The sequence below is a fragment of the Phyllostomus discolor genome, chromosome 6 (genome assembly GCF_004126475.2).
Source record: "Phyllostomus discolor isolate MPI-MPIP mPhyDis1 chromosome 6, mPhyDis1.pri.v3, whole genome shotgun sequence".
Classification (NCBI taxonomy): Eukaryota; Metazoa; Chordata; class Mammalia; order Chiroptera; family Phyllostomidae; genus Phyllostomus; species Phyllostomus discolor.
Window position 1 is genome coordinate 109,894,676 of NC_040908.2, and position 16,704 is coordinate 109,911,379.

The 16,704-nt window shown below is 40.6% G+C and overlaps 1 pseudogene; it reads right to left on the reverse strand.

Annotated features, from left to right (window-relative positions):
* Window positions 1-6,465: 6,465 nt before the first annotated feature.
* LOC114501019 lies at window positions 6,466-6,824 on the reverse strand (annotated as a pseudogene).
* Window positions 6,825-16,704: the final 9,880 nt, after the last annotated feature.

The following is a 16,704-nucleotide window of genomic DNA, read 5'->3' on the forward strand; positions in this document are numbered from 1 at the left end:
GCTTTTTACATTACATGGACTTGTCTCATGATGGCACCATTGTGACATGTGTACAAGCTGGTCACACCCTGTTCAAGTGATATTTATTTAGAAAGCCTTCTCTCCTTGGGGACTGTGCCAAAGTGCACGTTTCCCCCAGTTTTAGAGTGGCAGGCAAACAGTGAAGCTTCTCCGGAGGAGATTTAGCTTCTGCTATTGCCATCATGACTTGTAGTCACCCAACTCGGTTATGACTGGCAACTCACACACATCCTCACGAGATTTGTGAGCAGCTTTGTGTTGTTTCAGCTCATGTTTTACAATCATCTCAGCCACTGTTTCTGGGTTCCTGTTGTTATAGTGATTTATACCACACAACGACCAAACTAGTTGTGTTATATTGTCCTTATATTTTACTTAGTTCTTCTTGAGGGGGTTTCTTTTATATTGTTTTCTTTCTTAATGCATATGATTTAAATTTGCATGCCTGGGACACTGTTGAAAAAAGAGGTTAGTGTTACATTTGAATGACTGGTTAAATCATATGATTCCAGCTGACATTTATTAAAAATAAACAAAAGAGTGAGTTCTTGTGGGTTTATATGAAATTAATTTTCCTGTGGCATTATACTCACAAAACATATGAATAGACTAAACAAAAGCTTTCTTGTACTTACCAATTAGCAGCAAGTGCATACCATTCACCAAATATTTCTTGGGGATTTAGTCTGATCCTGATGCATGGTGGGGAGGGTTCATAGGACAGAGCAAGATGCTGTGTGCTTAGAATTAAGAAGAGAGTGAGAGTCCCTGTCACTCTTCTGCTTAAAACCTTTGGAGGGCCTCAGGTCCAAAGTAGTTCAGAATATTCTTCTTCCACTGAGAGACCTGGTTTAAGGAGCCTAGAAGGGGGAAAGGAGGCTCTCAGAGATCATGCCTCTGGCCCTGGCTGGTGTGGCTCAGTGGACTGAGTGCCAGCCTATGAACTGAAAGGCCTCTGGTTGGATTCCCAGTCAAGGGACATGCCTGGGTTGCAGGCCAGGTCCACAGTTGGGGGAGTACAAGAGGCAATGAATTGATATATCTTTTGCACATCAACATTTCTCTCCCCCTCCTTTTCCCTCCTTCCCTTCTCTCTAAAAATAAATAAATAAAATCTTAAAAAAAGAAATCACACCTCTGGCCCTCTGTTTCAGCCTCCTTGCTCTGTCCTGTGGTTTATGTTTCATATTCATTATTCCTGATTTTTCCTCTCAACTTTGAATAAATCTTGGGTTTGCCCCTGGGCCTTCACATTCAGATAATCTTAGTTCCATTCCCTGCACCTTATGGGGAAGTCTCACCCTATCCATAACCAGACCCAGCTTCTGGAACTATATCCCAGGATGGCCTACTGTATTCCACTGGGAGAGTTCAGGCATGTGCCATAGCTTTGAAGTTAAAATGCCTTAGCTTAGCACACAAGCCCCTTTTAGATCTGACACCTGTCATTTTTTCCATGTTCATCCGCCATCCTTCAACTCATATGTTGTGTTTAAGTTGTATTGAATTTCTTGAGCAGTTCCTAGAGCTTGTAACTTTCCCCCATCTTGGTGTCTTTGCACGTGGCATGTTTCTTTTTCACAAAGAGCCCTTGTATCACCTCAATTTCCCACCCATTTCCTTTTAACCTCAAAGCAATTCCAGGGATTCTATCTCTCATGGAGTTTCAGTGTGATTTTGACACTTCTGTGCCATAGCATTTATCACACTATAGCAATTGCTTTACTTATCTGCCTCCCACATGCTGTCAGATTTTGAAAGAGGCTACCTTGTCTTACTAGACTTTCTCTCCATCTCTAGCTCATAATAGGCACTCATTAGGCAACTACTGAATAAATCAGTGAATGAATGAATGAATGAATGAACTCACTGCCTCACATCTATTCAAATCCCTTTGGGAGGTAGGTGTAGTATGAATAGTAAATAAGCAATGATACTATAGTCTAACATGAGAAGTAAAAGGTAAAGAGGTCATCAGTAGAAAAATATTGCATATTCCTTTTTTTCTTAGATGTAAGCAAGAGTCTAATAAGTGCCATTTGCTGAATTAAGATATACCCAAGCATTACCAAAACCAATGGTCAATTAAGTAAAAAATAAAATTCATCATTGAATTAACAATGATTGAATGTCCATTATGTGCAAGTAGATCACAGCTTAAACTATAAGAGTGTCATGATTTAGTGAGGGAGCATATACAAAAATAATCCTGAGATGGAGAGGACTGTGATAATCATATTAGAAATTCAAACAATGGGATTCAAACTATGGGATTCTGATGGAAAAAAGATTAATCCTGGTTAGAATTAATCAAGTCAACAATTTATGGGAAATTGTACAAGCTATGAAACTCAAGGGCAACCAGTTAATTAATCTCAAACAGAATAAGTAGTGGATTGAGTAATATCTATAACTTGTCAGCTGGGTATTTTGTTCTGGGGTGGCCTTAAATGCTGAGTGACAAGGAAGTGGGAAAGTAGAAGAAGGAAGTGTGACAGGGCTTAAAGGGAAGTAATTGATTCTTGAGAAAGAAAAAAGTGGGAAGTAGAGGGAGGAGAAAGAGGGGCAAAGATTGTTTTGATTGTAGGTGTAGCATTTTCTTGAGCCTTCGGTTCCAAGAAGAGGGAAAGAAAAGAAAAAAGAGAGCCAACCATGGAACCAAATGAATACTTGGCATTAAAATAAGGAGAAAACAAAGAGGAAAGAAGCAGAAATGTGTTTACACAGGAATTATGCTGTGTTACCACTGGTTATGAAATGCTGATACCAGAAACATTTTAGGGACGATACAGATAAAAGGGTGGGGCAGGCATGGTTGCAGATAGAAGGAGTCTGAAGAAAAATTTTTGTTATCATGTTGTTGCTAGAACTGCTCACAGATATTCCTACTCTTGGTTAATGCAAATGAGAGCATTGTACTTGCCACCTCTTTTGAAGATTGATGTGGCTCTGTGATTTTCTTTGGCCAATAAAATGTGCATTGAAATGAGAAACAGAGTAAATAAGAACTAATTTTCAGCCATTGAGACCTTGAGTGTAAGTGTAAGTATACATTATAATCTATCTACTATATTACAATCAGAGATGAAAGGATTGCTAACATTCATGCAGAGATAGATAGATAGATGATAGATAGATAGACAGGTAGATTTGTGAGACAGGTCAAAGGAACACTCTAAGAGATGGAAATAATACAATGAAAGCTAACTTGGAGCCTGAGAATTGGAAAAGACTTATTATTCCTTTTTTTCTTCTAATAATTTATCTGTATATCTTTCTCTTTGAAATATTCTTCTTCATACACAGTATCTACTTTCATGATTTTGACTACTGCCTTAGTGTGAATGATTAAAAACCCTACATATTTGTTCCTGACTATTATATTCTCATTTCTAACTGCCTACAGAGACATGATCATCTTAGAGAATTTCCAGTAAAACTGTTCAGGCATGTTCATGTCTAAAAATGAGTCTATGAAATTCCCCAACAGACCAACTATCCCCCAAAGAAATACCCTCCACCTTTGGGGGTAAATTTAGATGGCTTCCTCTTTTTTCCCCTTTTTATTCAATGTCTTCTTCAAATATGTCTCTTAGATTTTCTACTTCCTCTACATTCACACATCTCCTACCCTTGCCTGAATTACCTAACTCACTCCTGGACCACAGTCACAATCTCATCTCCCTTCCAACATATTCTCCTTCCTGTCCATCCTGTCCACAGTTCCCAGACCACTCTTCCCTCTGCAAGGATCCTCTACTACCCCTCAGTTTCGCAGCCCACATCCTCGTAACCTGCCCATCCAATTCTCCCCCACTGCTTCCCAGCTGCTGTGCGCAGGTGTGTTTGCTGTGCTGTAAACCACTCTGCTCATTCCTATCCCTCCACTGGCTGATGATTTTTACCTCCAACTCAGCAAGTGTTCTCAATCTTTTCAATCAAAAATCCCATCCATCCTTAAGGCTCATTTTTAATTCATTTTTTCCCCTGGAAGATGTACCAACCAACACCACCCAAATAGGCCTCTCCCTTTCTCCCTCAATGTAGCACTTAGTCACAGAATTCTAAGTTCTCTTAGAAATCATATAGATTTGTATATGATTTCTAGCAACCCTCCAATTTTATAGTTGAGGTTTAGAGAACTGGTGGGTCCTTCAACCAGTTAGTGACTGCTAGAACTAGATCCTGATTTTAGTTTTCTTCTCACTATGCCTTACTTTTTGCATTTCATTTAATGTTTATAAATCGTGCATTCCTGATTAGGTTACAAGTAGCTTAGGAACAATGAATTCCATCCATAATAGATGACAAACCTTTATTTTTAGTCTTCTCAGGTGAGGTTCAGATGAAAGGAAAGTGCAGAGCCAAGCCATTAAACCAATACATTTTGGAACAACTGGGAATCAGCCAGGGACACAAATAGAACATTAGAGAAAAAGTAAAGTAGTACTATAAGGTCAGGAGCTTAGAAAACCAGAGTCAGAAAAATTTAGAGAGCTTCTAAAGTACCAACACTTTGACTGAATTATAGATGATCCAAAAGAGTTGGATCAAGTGACAGGTGCCATACTCAACCCTAGAATAGAGGGAATAAGGGGAAAGAGCAAAAAACCCCAGAAATCTGTACAAATTTCTCTTTGCCTAGAGAAGGTGACCCTGAACAAGGACACCAGGCATGAGAAAGTTTGAGTTTTACTTATGGAAGGTTTGCCTAGCTAGAGAGAGGCTGAGTAGGGAGGGTAGAACTGCTCAGCCCCCAAAAGCAGTAGAAGTTATTAATTGGCTGCTGGTGCCGCCCTGGCCTTGCTTCTATCCTGGGAGCTCCAACTGCAGGCTCCTGCGGGCTTCTGTGCCAGATCCCATCCTTCCTGAACACTGAAGCCTGTGCCTCTTTATCCCGTCCTGCTGCAGGACAAGCAAACCAGTCTACCAGACTTTGCCAACCTGTGCTGACTCTTTTTGTTTTGTTAACATAAACAACTTAGCATGGAGTGTACAAGATTTTGCACACTTATCCCACTTTTCCATCCCAATTTTATTTCCCACTGTATCCCTCACAGCCACATAGGCAGCCACCATTTCTCACATCAGTATACACTTTCATGCCTCCATGTCTTTACCTGTGCTGTTTCCTCTGCCAAGGGTGCTGTTCCTGTTCTCCCGCCACACCGTATCTGACTGACAGAGTCTTATTTACATTTGGAGGCCTAACTTACATGTTCTTGCTTCGGCTAAGTGTTCTAAGAGCCACTGATCAGAACAGTGCAAGTTGTTTCTTTCTCTGGAGTCTCATAACCAGTTCTTGGTGTGTTTTTGTAGCTCTTCAGCAATTCTATTTTATAGTATGGTATAGTTTTATATCTTTACCATGTTATATTTAAGCTCTTTGAGAAAACAAACTATGGTTTGTTTGTTTTTTTAGACCAGGAACTATGTTTCAATTATCACTGTACCCTCATAGTACCCAGGTCATTGTGTTGGGCATAATAAAAATTGAATAAATATGTTGAGCTAAGTCTTAAATTGGTGTCATTTCTTTTACTCTATTTTTAAAAATAGATTTCATTTTTTAGGAGTTTTAGATTTACAGAAAAATTGAGTGGAAAGTACAGAGAGTTCCTTCTTACCCACCACATGGCCTCTCCTGCTACTAACGTTCTGTATCAGAGTGGTACATTTATAAGAGTTCATAAGCCTATGTTGATGTATCATTATCACTCAAAGTCCATAGTTTATATTAGGATTCATTCTTGATGTTATACGTTCTGTGAGTTTTGACAAATACATGTGACATGTATTCACAATTATAGTTTCACCACCTTAAAGTCTTCTGTGATCTGCCTATTCATTCCTTTCTCCCCACTTACCCCTGGCAACCACTGATCTTTTTACAGTCTCCATCATTTTGTCTTTTGCAGAACATCATATTTGAGATCACACAGTATATAGCTTTTTCACGTATGCATTTAAGTTTCTCCCATGTATTTTCTTGGCTTGAGAGTGAATTTCTTTTCAGCACCAAATAATATACCATTGTCTGCATGTACCACAGTTTATCTGTTCACTTACTGAGAGAGGTCTCAGTGGCTGCCAAGTTTTGCTATTATGAATAAAGCTGTTTTGAACATCAGTGTGCAGGTTTTTATGTAGAATGAATTTTCAGTTCATTTGGGTAAACACCAATGATCATGATTGCTGGTCCTATGGTAAGAGAACATTTATTTTTGTAAGAAATCGCCAAATTGCCTTCCAAAGTGACTATGCCACTTTGCATTCCCACCAGCAATGGACGAGCCTTCTTGCTGCTCCACATCCTTGCCAGCATTTCGTGTTGTCAGTGTTTTGGGTCTTTGCCATTCTAGTAGGTAATGGTATTTCACTGTTTTTTTAATATATCTTTTTTTTTAATTCAAATGCCTTTCTGATCACTCATTGCCCAAGAACATTCACATAGTAAATAAAAAAGAAATAGACATTAAAGATTGATCTTCAAACATTATAGCCAATGATGCCACATTTACCTATGATCTTGCCAATGTAAAACCACACCCACACACCTCGGTGGCCATCAAACTGTTCAGCAGAGCTTCCTTAATGGTGAGCTGTTTGAAACTACTAGTTTGAACACTATTGACTATTTTTTTCAAGCTCTGAATAGCTGTTGGGATCACAGCCGAGGCTGGAGGAATCAGCTTGACCTTAGCATAGTGCCAAAATGTGGCCAGTCCAGGTTTCGAGTAAGTCACAGCAGCATTTACCAGCACTGGGGCCTTCTATGTGAGGTTATGGACAAACTGGGCCATGGTTGCAGGATGGAAATTCTCTCACTTTTTAAAAAAGATTTACTTTATTTTATTTATTTATTTTTGGAGAGAGGGATAGGGAGGAAAAAACAGAGGGAGAGAAACAGCAATGTGTGAGAGAAACATTGATCAGTTGCCCTTCACATGCCCCATCCTGGGACTGTCCCACAATCCAGGCATGTGCCCTGACTGGTTCACAGACCAGTGCTCCATCCACTGAGTCACAGCAGCCAGGGCTCACTGTTGTTTTAACTTACAATTTTCTTATGATATATGAGGTGGATTGTCTTTTCATTTGCTTACTTGCCATTTGGATATCTTCTTTGGTGAGGTTTTATTTTCTATTTTCTACATAATAAAAATAGTACACTTCAACTGTTCAAACAATGCACAAATTTACAAAGTATAAAAAGTCAATGTTCTCTGTGCCTCAATCTCACATCTCCAAAGTAATCACTGTTAACATTTTCTGTCTTTCTTCAAGACATTTTTCTATTCATTTACATTCCTACGTATAAAAGATTTGGCCAAAGTAACGCCATTGAGTGTGGTTGGTAGGGTACATGAATGTCTGACATGAGATGGACAGCAATTTGAACATTTCACCTAAAATGTCATATGGTATACTTGAGTGTGATATTGTTATGTTACAGAATTACATGTTTATGATTTTGTAATAAAACATTTGGTATAGACTATCAACTCATAAAAAGGGGGTATTATTTGTGCTGGATCCCCTGTATGAATGCAAATATAAATCCCCTATATGTATGCAAATATAAATATATAAACATATATAAACATGCATAAACATATATAAACACACACATACACATTTACACGACCATACCATTTTTCCCACACACAGTCCCTAGTAACTGTAATGGAGACTGGAAAGAGAATTTGCTTTTTTCCAGCCTTTACAGAAGAGGCAGGCAAAAGATAAGCAAGTTGGGAGTAGCTGGTGGGTGAGCAAGCCACCGGGCTCTGCTACCAAGTGTTCACCATACTATAGACTAAAGACTAAAAATAAAATTAGAAATAAGGTAGTTTTACTTTTAACATGTTATCAGTTGAAAAAGACATGCAAATGAATAATTTTATTGCAATAAACTTTTTTTTTTTTACTTTGAGAGTACATTTATTAAAGCTGGTGGCTGTGAAACAAGGTAGGACTTGGGATACAAGAAGCGACAGGAGAGCCCAGGCAGGGCTGCTTTGGCTCACTGAGAAATCAGAGAAAAGGGGGCCTTGGGGAGAAGTTCAGGGGACCAGCCCCAGACAAGCCACTGCTGCCCACTGCTCCCCTGGTTACAAGTCTTGCAGGGACCCTGAAGCATTCAGGAGATGCACTCCTGAGGAAGAAGAAAGGCATGGACATGCTCCCAAGAGGGAGAGCATGCTGCAATAGACATTTTTATTGCATAAATTGGTGCAATAAAAAAGTAAAATTAGTACAAAACTATGTAGAGGAGATGCTAGAGGCCCAAAGGAGAGAATGGTTGGTTCCAGCTAAAGCGAGGAGAGATGGGGGGAGCCTAGCTCTAGGTGAGACTTCATTCAGGAAACAACATTTATGCAGTCTTCTCGAGGGCACTCAGAGGGTGAAGTGCCTTCCAGGCAAAGGGAACAGGGCACAGAGGTACAACCGGTTGGGTGTGTTCCAGGAACTGCAAGTAGTTCGCAATGACAGAAGAGGAAGTGTGGCGGTAGGTGGTGGCAAGGGAGGCCTGACAACAGTGAGCCTGGGGATTATGCTGGGGCCAAGCCCCAGAGGGCCTCCTGTGTCTGACAACGAGGAAAGTGCAAACTCTTGTGACCCAAACAGTTCACTGAGATTGTGTCAACACAAAGTGGGACACAGGTGAAAACAGTTCTAAATACATGCCTCCCGCCATGTTGAATTTTCTTCTGTCACCTGGATGCAGCCACACCTTAACTCCTGAGTGACCTGCACACACGCCAGCCCCACTGAGTACTTGCAGGATTTAAAATATGCCACCAGCTTCTAAAGGAAGTTACTGCACTGCTCTGGGCCTCAGTTTCTTCACCTATAAAATAGTATTTATCCTGTGTGGTATAAAACTTTACTTTTTATTTCCAAATGTTTTCAGATGTATAATTCATGAGTATCAGTCTGGTTTAATTAAATGGGAAAAATAACAACAACAACAAACACACAGAGATTTTTGAATTAGACAGCCTTGTGTTTGAATCCTGGCTCCCTGTGTGTTAGCAAAATAACTATATGGCAACTCTCTGAACCTTGGTTTTCTCATGTATAAAATAGGGAAAATGCACCTACCAAGTGCTTGGTGCATAGTTAGTGCCCGATAAGTACCAGTATTTTTACATTCTTTAAAAAAATTTATATCTACCCTATAAGATAAGTGAACTAGGTCTAATGTTACCCTAAAGTTGAGGATAGCGAGGCTTACAGGTATTGGTGGTTTGCCAAAAGAGCAGCCAGCCAGGTAAATGAAGGAACTGGGCTCAAAGCCAAGTCGTGACTCTAAAGTTAGCACTCGTTCCATTAAGCTGTGCAGCATCTCTTCTCCAAGTGAAAGGGTAGGTTTTGGATATCTGTGACGCCTGTCAAGTGGATGACTTCATGAATGCCTTAGATAACCCCACGTTCTCCTCAAATATGTGCTCAAGGAGCACACAGGCTCAAGTGGCTTCATGTTTAATAATAGTTTCTGAGTGTATGACAAGGATGCTCTAGCTCTTGGTCTGGCTTTAGCTTGACTGTAACCTGCAGGGACAAGGAGCACATGCTGACTCTATCTGTGGTCAAGGTCCAGATATCCTGGTGACCTAAACGCTGCAGTACAAGGTGTAAAGGGAAGGGTGGGACTTCCCTTATTATGGGCAACGTGATGCAGCTTTCCGCAAAGCTTGCAGTAACTCAGATTTTGGGAAAAAGACAGTCACTCTTAAGAAATAATAAAAAGATGGGATCATGACACAGAAAGTGATGACTTTTACCAGGAGGAAGTAGAAAGAAAAAAAGGAGGAAGTGGCTAGAGCAAAGAAAGACAAGAGGAAATTTGGCATAACAGGGTCAGTTTTGTTAATGCTGCACTTTTATTTAAATAAGCAGATGAAATATTTTTAGACTGGTACTGCAGGAAGATCAGAATGGAAGGAATGTGTTACAGAAATATCCTGAGAATAGAATTAGCATGTGTCCTCCTAAGAGTTATTTTCCTATTTTGCCTCAATAAATTCTAATCTACAGGTACAAACCCTGTGCTAGGCATTAGGGACACAGACATGAATGATTAGGTCCTGATCTTAAAGAATGGTCAGTACAGCAGAATAAACAGACAATTTCAGTAAAGGCTTCTATTTTCTGTGCACTGGTTGCTAAAGAGGACAGAGGAGGAAATTCTTATATCACATTGGTGGGAATGGTCAAGAAGTATTTACAATGATAAATATAGATGATTTATTTGTGAGCATTGAACATCTGCCAGGCAGTCTGCTAAGTGTTTTATGTGCATCATGTCATTTGATTCATATAATAATGTATGTAATATTTTATTATTTCATTCTTTAGGTATGAAAACTGAGACTTACAGAAGAGAAGTAACTTACTCAAGATCTCAGGTAAACGGTGGATTAATAGTTCTGCAAGAAGAAAACTTGGGTTTAGTGCTAAAAAATTACTAGAATTAGTGGGGTGATCATATTGTAAGATATAAAAATGTCAAGCCACTATATTGTGCACTTAAAATTAATATAAATAATATAATATTGTATGTCAACTATACTTTAAAAAAGAGAATTGAGAGGGAAGAAGGATGTTGAAGAGGGGAAATGAGAGTGTATATTCCGTGCAGCAGCAACAGTAGGGAAGAGGGTCATCAGCAAGTGAGAGCAGGTTGCAACGGAAGAATTACAAGTGGTTCAGTGTTGCTAGAAACTTGGGTGAATGTGGAGCAGTAGAAAGAGTTGAAGCTAGAAATGTAGGCCTGGGTCAGGCCCTGTCTTGCAAAAGAGTTTGGACTTTTTCCTGAAATCTCTGAAGGATGAAAAAAGGTGAACACTGCTGTCATCTTCATGATCACCACTGTCACCACATTCATATTGTAGTAGCCTAAATGATGATTCTCCAAAGATGTTCAAGTCTTAATTCCTGGAACCTTATATGAATATGCTACCTTACATGACAAAAAGGACTTTACAGATGTGATTAAGCATCTTGTGATAGAGAGGTTGTCTGAATTATTTAGGTGGGGCCAATATAATCACAAGGGTCCTTCAAACAGGAAATGGGTCAGAGTCAGAGAAGGAAATGCGTCAAAGGCAGCATAAGTTACAAAGCAAGAGAGATGGCAACATACTACACTGCTGCCTTTGAAGATGAAGGAAGGGGCCATGAGCCAAGGAATGTAGCCTGTGCCTAGAAACTGGAAAAAACAAGGAAATGGATTTTTCCCCTAGAGTCTCCTGACATTTTGATATTAACCCCATAAGACTTTTGACCTACAGAACTGAAAGATAAATTTGTGTTGTTTGAAGCCACTGAGTTTGTAATAATTTGTTTTGGCAGCAATCAAAAACTAATACAGTTATTATAGCTACAATTTAATGGGCATCTGTTCTGTACAAAGTATTTTATATACACTCTAATTCCAGGGCCAACTTCAGGGGGTTTTTGGATCACGCAGGGCCCCATGCTTAGAAGGGCGCTGCATTAGGTTTAATGCACTGCTGTTGTTGCCTTGTAACTCTTTTTTTTTTTTTTTAGATCAATGTCATCTGTTTTTAAGCTGTTTTCTTAAAAAGAAAAGCTTTTAGCAAAGCTTTTAAGACAAGCTTTATAGTTTTGTAAAATAGCAAAGGCTGGAAAAGACTGGGAATCAGTGGAGGTATAACAGGATGACACCAAATTTGGAATCTAAAGGCCTGGTTCCATTCCTCATCCTGCCATTTCTAATCACATGACCTCAGTCACAGGATGGAAACCCTCTGAACCTTAGTTCTTCCATTCAAACATTAGGGATATTTGTTCCTACCCTACATGATTACTTTCAGGCATAAGTAAGTGTTTATAAATTCATTTTTTCTGCCCCTTTAGATTGCTTAAGCATGAGGTTAAAAAATGTGGTAATAAAAAGTGATATAACATGTGAGAGGGATTTGAAAGTGAAATCTTCCACAAAAGAATTAGATAAAATAGTCTGGATTCTGATTCCATACTCATGGCTTAGGAAACAGCATTAGCATACCCTCCAACACAAAGGACCTTTCCTTTCTCTATGTGCCTTGGAAAATGCTTTATGACTGGCTGTGTGGAAATTAAAAAAAGCTTCCATGTTCTGAAATTGTACACTAGTTATAAAGGTAATTTGGGGGTGACACAAAGGAGCCAAGGTGTGTTAATGCTGAGTTTCCATAGCAACGTTCTTCTGCTCTCTCCTTCCCAATCCTGAACTACCCCCAGATGAGATGATGAGTCCAGTGAACAGCAGAACTAAGCCATTCTATGTGAAATGATTTTCTCCATATGCAGATGGGGGAGACATTCTCACTTCCCCACAAAGACATTTAAATGGAGAAGCCCTCTGAATTTATACAAAATCTCCTCTCCCTCCTTCAGAATCAGAACCTAGACCCCCTATACTCTTCACATTGCCTGGCATTTGGTAGGTACTCAATATGTAGTTGTGTAAAGAACGAATGGTCAGAATTTACCTGGAAGGCCAAGGCTGGATATAGAACACCATACTTAATTAGTACGAAGAGATTAATAAATTGTATACCAGGAATTTCAGGAAGGGGATAAATTCATACTTCACATAATTCAGTGTCTGTTCCAAGCCACACAGCACTTTCACATCTGGATCTGCCCCATTTATTAAACTGCTTCAGCTTGTAGCAAATTCCCCACCATGTTTATTATCCTGAAAGGACACAGTATTGCTCCACCAGTGTTATTCAACCTGTTGTTTTGCACACAACTCCAAATGCTGTGCACGAGCAGCATAATGTGAAAACGGCTGGTTAACGGATGTGCTGTCTTCTACCCTTCCGAGTTCTATGTCCTGATCTTGATAGAGAAGGGAGCCTGGTCAGGCCCACGTCTGGGTAGATCATTTCCCTTCAGAATGGTAGAGGCAAGTATCCCTGGTGCCAGGAGGGCTGTTTTTGAAATCATTCTTGTAGGACTGAAAAAACTTTTTAAAAGGGGATAAAAAAAGAAAATTTTTTTCAACTCTAGGGGACAGGCTCTTGGTCCGAGCATGGAGTCAGGCTTTGAAAGGGAATCAGATCAAGATGAACTTTGTATCTACTTCCTCCTCACCCCAATATGATTCTCAGATTCTTGGCACAATCTGTAGGCCCCTTCTGTCCTGGAAGACATCTCCTTCTTGTGATCTCTTTAGCCATTGGATGAAACCTTTTAGGGTCAAAGGGAAGGACAGAGAGGCATCCTCATCCTCACCAGTCCTGCAGAGAACTGCTTCAAACCAGCGGTCACAGCACCTATTCACCTTTGAGCGATGCCAAAGCTGATCTCAGTTGACCCCCGTGACTGTCCTGGAAGATGAGTACGTTTGATTCTCATTTTACTTTTGAGGAATTTGGGCATCTCTAGCACAAAAATTCTGATGGCTGTGAAGCTACAAAAAAAATGTCCGACTTTGAAGCTTGAAGATCAGTTTCGAGCTCCTCTTCTGCTCTGTATTAATTGCATGACCTTGAATGGGGTCACTTACAAGTTTTTGAGCCTGTTTCCTCAACTGAAGAAATGGAGATGATACCCCTAATTCAAAGGTTTGTTCTTATTGACTTACTTTAAAAAATTATTTTATTTTTTTTGAGATGAGGATTAGGGTAGGCCAGGAATGTAGAAATAAAAGATATTGCCCCTGCCACAGAGATGTTTATAATCTAGTAAAAAAGGCAGGTAAGAAAGAAAATAATTACAGTTCTAAGTGATACACAGTGAGAACGAGAAGCACACCTCCATTAGGTGCCCTCCTTGCAAGCTGCAAGTATGTGTGTGTTAGGGTATAATTTTGTGTGGTATGGACAGAAGAGAGAGAAGGGAGAAGAGGGAATGCTTCCTAGAAGAAGCAAACCTAGGTGGAGGCTTGATAGATAGGTAGACATTATTAGGAGATAAATGTGGGGAGGAGGAAGTGTATACCCAGGCAAGGAGGGCAGCAGGTACTGATGCACAGACGTGTGCAAGAGATTGGTCATTTCAGAGTGCCTATGGGAGAGCAGGGCTGATGGGAAGAATGCACAAATACACCTTTTCCAGGGCTGCTGTAACCAAGTACCATAAATTGGGTGGATTAAAACAACAACATTTATCTTCCCTCGGTTTTGGAGGCCAAAGGTTCAAAAATCAAGGTGTCAGAAGGGCCATGCTCCCTCTGAATCCCATACGGGAGAAGACTTCCTTGCTGCCCCAGGCTTCTGATGGTGGCTGTCAATCTTTGGTGGTCCCAGTGTGCAGCTTCCTCACTCCAATCTCTGACAGTCGTCACATGGCAGTCTCCCTACATATCTTTGTATCTTTGTCCTCTTATCAGTCCCTATTTCCAAATAAGGACATGCATATTGTAGAGGTACCAGGAATTAGGACTTCACTATGTCTTCTGGGGGACACAATTCAACCCACAAAAATGGTGTTCTGACTGGAATGCACTTCCCCACATGTCTGCATTTCTCATTCTCTCTTTCTTCTGGTCTTGACTCAGATGTCACTTTCTCAGTGAGGACTTCCTTAGCCAACTTATTTGAAATGGCAGCATCCATTTCCCAGCATTTCCTGGTCCCCTTCCCTACTTTAGTTTCCTCTTTAGCATATGTCATTAGCATACTATGTGCTGTCTGTCATGTCATTATGTTGTGTATTGTCTGCCTCCCCTGGTAGAATGTAAACTCTGGGACAGCAGGGATTCATGTGTGTTTTGTCCACTGCTGCATTGCTAGCTCATAGAACAGTGCCTGGCACGAGAGACGTTTGCTGAATGTATATAAGAGCTTCCCTTTTGGCCCAAGCTGTGTGGCTCAGTTTGTTGGAGTGTCGTCCTGTATGCCAAAAGGTTGTGGGTTCGATCCCCAGTTAGGGCCCCCATGGGAGGCAACTGATTGATGTTTCTCTCTCACATCTATGTTTCTCTCCCTTTCTCTCTGTCTGTCTTCCTTCCTCTCTCTCTAAAATCACTAAACATATCCTTGGGTGAGGATTATTTTTTTAAAAACCCTCCCTTCTGAAGCCCTTCATGGGGTGTGTTTGGAGCTCTAAGATTGCTGCTGCTTCCCTGAGGGTCAGAGCCCCCACACATCTTCTACAGCCACAGGCTTTAATTCCCTTAGCATGAAGCCAGTTGCCTCTGTCCCCCAAACAGAGCAGTCAGGAGGGGAAATATCTCAGCCCCAAAGGTCTGGTTGTTTGAAATCTGGTCCACAAGCATATCCCACTGAAGAGCAATGCAATGTCTCCCCTATCTGGTCTTTGGTCTTTAAATTTTCCTCCTTTTCATCTATGAAACAGAACAGTAGGAAAAGCATTAGGGCTAGGGAGTCTCTAAATTTGCCGAAAGAAAACCCTCTTCTGGTGGTCTTTTCCAATTGTAACATTTCTGTCCACCTGATGGTTTTTCCACCTTGGTCGGGCTTCCTTCCTTCTCCCCTGATGCTGATCTCCAGTTTCATGAGGCCTTTACTTCCACAGTTCCTGCAGCACCTACATCCATGTGGCTACGTGTGAAATCTGGTATGAGTCTTGGGGCTGTAAAAAATTCAGCTTATGGTATGGTAATGGTTAATTTTGTGTCAACTTGGCTGGGCCCATGGTACCAAGATATTTGGTCAAATATTATTCTTGGATGTTTCTGCGAGGGCATTTCTGGATGAGATTGGCATTTAAATCAATGGACTTTGAATAAAGCGGATTGCCCTCCATAAAGTGGGTGAGCCTCCTCTGATCAGTCAGAGGCCTGAATAGACAAAAGGTGACCATTCCCTAGCAAGAGAGAACGCTGACAGCAGATGAACTGCAACATTGGCTCTACACTGGGTCTCCGGCCTGCTGGCCCACACTGAAGACTTTGGGCTTGCCAGCCTGCATAACTACATTCCCCACATTCTCTCCCCCACCACTCTCTCTTCTACTGGTTCTGTTTCTCTGGAGAATACTAACTAATACAAATATTATCAGTATTTATTACAGCATAAATCTTTTAGACAACAGTGAAACAGAACTTCATGGTGTTTTCTGACAGAGAGTTAACATTCTGCTTCCTGTGGAAAAAAATCAAACGGACAGCATGTTTTTCTGGTCCCAGAGCTGCGGTTATAAGACTGAGAGCCTCTGTAGAGATGGGAGGTTTACAAAGGATATAGAAGACAGAGTTCCAGAGAATGAGGAAACTGGTTTATTACTAACAGAGCATGCTTAGTTCCAGAAAAGACAGGGTAGGAAAACATTTACTTTCTGTAATAATCAAGAAGCCAAGCAAGAGATTTACTGAGTTGGGAAAGGAGGGAAGGAAGATAATGCTTTTTTTGGCCTCCTGGACAAAGTCAGATCAGGATCTTAATTGAAAAGTAGAACTGTTTTCTTTATCTGGCTTTTCCAAGGACTCAGAGTGTGACCTTCAGTGAGATGCTACCGTTCTCTGGGCCTTCTTTTTCTCATGGTTAAAATGAGGCAGTAGAATTAGACTCTGTGGTCTCTTTCCACCACGCCAGTCCATGTCACCTTAAACTCTAACCTCCGTGAGGGTGGGCTGGCTCTGGTTTACTTTTGGGTACTCAGCACCTAGCATAGGGCCTAACATGTAACATCACCTAGCCCACAGTGGGTCCTATAAATATTAGTATAAATGAATAAATGAGGATTTAAAAAACC